Source organism: Theobroma umbraticum, unplaced genomic scaffold (genome assembly GCF_002168275.2).
Source record: "Theobroma umbraticum cultivar Fairchild unplaced genomic scaffold, ASM216827v3 scaffold_2.0, whole genome shotgun sequence".
In the NCBI taxonomy this organism is placed as follows: domain Eukaryota; kingdom Viridiplantae; phylum Streptophyta; class Magnoliopsida; order Malvales; family Malvaceae; genus Theobroma; species Theobroma umbraticum.
The window spans coordinates 910715-913098 of record NW_018397277.1 but is presented as its reverse complement, the minus strand read 5'-3'; the positions used below and the strand labels follow the sequence as shown (position 1 = coordinate 913098).

General features: G+C 32.8%; 1 non-coding gene across 1 annotated transcript; it reads left to right on the top strand.

Annotated features, from left to right (window-relative positions):
* The first annotated feature begins 1537 nt into the window (after nt 1-1537).
* On the top strand, nt 1538-1643 carry LOC149526331 (small nucleolar RNA R71). Its single transcript, XR_016352115.1, has one exon. It is a non-coding gene; the product is annotated as a small nucleolar RNA R71 (small nucleolar RNA).
* The last annotated feature ends 741 nt before the right edge of the window (nt 1644-2384 follow it).

Below are 2384 nucleotides of genomic sequence, written 5' to 3'. Positions count from 1 at the left end.
CAAATTAAACATAACTTCTTCTTTTCCAACTTTGAAAGTTTTTTTGCCATTCTTCACACCTATGATTTACCATGTTGTAGTCAAGAATGGTCATCCCAAAATAAAAAGAATTTCAACATCATCTTCCATCTTAATCATAGAGAAGTCCATTAAATGTACAAATGCCCAACTTTAACCAAAACATCCTTTGTAATCATAATGGGGTGCCTAATTGATCTATTTGCTAACTTCAAGGTAACTATAGTAGGCTGTAACTTCTTAAATCCAAGTTTCCTAGCAATAGGCAAAGGCATTATTGAAACATTAACACCTAAATCATACAAAGCTTTAGAAATTTTAAAAGTAGTGGTAATGCAAGGAATAGAAAAACTCCCTGGATCCTTAAGTTTCGGTTGAAGCTTATTTTGGATTATAGCACTGCACAACTCAGTAAGTGAAACTGTCTTAAACTCTTCCAATTTTCTTTCTTTGGTCAAGATGTCTTTCAAAAACTTCACATAACTTGGCATGTTTTCTAAAGCTTCAACAAAAGGGATATTAATATGAAGCTTCTTAAATACCTCAATAATTTTTGGAATTGCTTGTCAAGTTTCTGCTTTTGAAAATACTAAGAAAAGGTGGTGGAGGTGTTTGTGAAGGTTTTAATTATGGTTTTTCAATTTTATCTTTTTCACTAGAATTTTCAACCATAATTTTTTTTCCATAGCAATTTCAACTTCTTTTTCAATAGGCTTACCTAAATCTTTATATTACACATCATTACCATTTGCCTCTTTCACACTTCTGAGTGTGAAAGCATTGCAATGCTCCTTACCTTCTCTTCTTGAATTGGGTTCAGTGTCATTAGGTAAATTACCTTGAGGTTTATTATTGATGGCATTTGCTAATTGGCCTCATTGTGTCTCAAGATTTCTAATTAACGCCTCTTAACTTTGAATGATGGCATCATTCTTTGTTATCTACGCATCATTCTTTGCCATGAATTGTAAGAACATCTTTTCCATGGTTCTCTGGCATAAGACCTTTAGTTTGAGGTGGAAAACCCGAAGGAAAATTTAGCTTAAGAGTTGATGAATAAACGTGGTTGTTGTTTCATGAGAAGTTAGGATGATTCCTCTAACTAGGATTTTAAGTGTCAGAATATGGATTATTTTGCTGCCTATTAAAATTTTCAATAAACAATACAAATTTGGCAACAATAAGATATTAATCACTGGGATGCTTATCTCCATATAACTCACATACCGAAAAAATACTATGAACAGTATTGACACCTAATGTATCAATTTTCTTGGTGAGAGTAACCAATTGTGCAATTAAGGCATTAAATGCACCAAGCTCATGAATAATAGTAATTTTTCTAACACCCAATCTCTTTGATGGCCATTAAGAATTGTTAGAAGCCATCTCCTCTAACAAATCACAAGCCTCATCAATGGATTTATTCATAAATGCACCTCTTGGTACAACATCAATGGTGGTTCTAATTGGTCCTAGCAAACCATTAAAGAAAGTCTAAACTTGTAGCCATTTAGGTAACCCATGGTGAGGACATTTCCTCATCAAATCCTAATACCTCTCCCAAGCCTCATACTATGATTCAGAATTGAATTGTATAAAAAAGTTGATGTCATTCTACAACTTAGCTATCTTAACTGGCGGAAAGAAGTTAGCCAAGAATTTTTGAGGCAAATCATCCCAAGTACTAAATCTCAAGTTGGAACTGAAATTAAACAACTCTTCACTTTGTCTTTTAGAGAAAAAGAGAAAAACCTCAATTTAATGGCATCATTAGAAACACCATTAGCCTTGAGTACATCACAAATCTCGAGGAAATTCAAAATATGTGCATTAAGATCATCGTTTGGTAATTTGCAAAACTTAACTTAAGTCTGAATCATCTGAATGATTGTTAAGTTAATCTCAAAGTTATTGGCTTGGATTGCAAGTCTACAAATGCTGGAATGAAGGCCTTGAATGATAAGTACAACATATTCTTGCAAGGACTTGTTTTCTTCTTGTTGGTCAGCCATTGGTTCGAATTGAGTTGAAGCTTATGAGTTTTTTTTTCGAAGTCTTTGAAGAGTCTTTTCAATTTCTGAATCAAAAGGAACAATGTCTAAACTTCTTGCATACAACAACTAAAATTACCTATAAATAAAGAAAAGAAAATTTGAATTGAGACTAGGATTGTTGGGTATTAATATTAACAAAGAAAATTTGAAACAAATCCTTGGCAATGGCATCAAAATGCACGTATCGTTAACAAGCAATATAATGGAAGTAAAGTTCATTCCCAAGAAGGATTATCTAAATCTTTTGCTAAAAACTAAACCTAAAACAAGTCAACTTCAAGCCAACCAATAGGTGATTTACATCTTCAC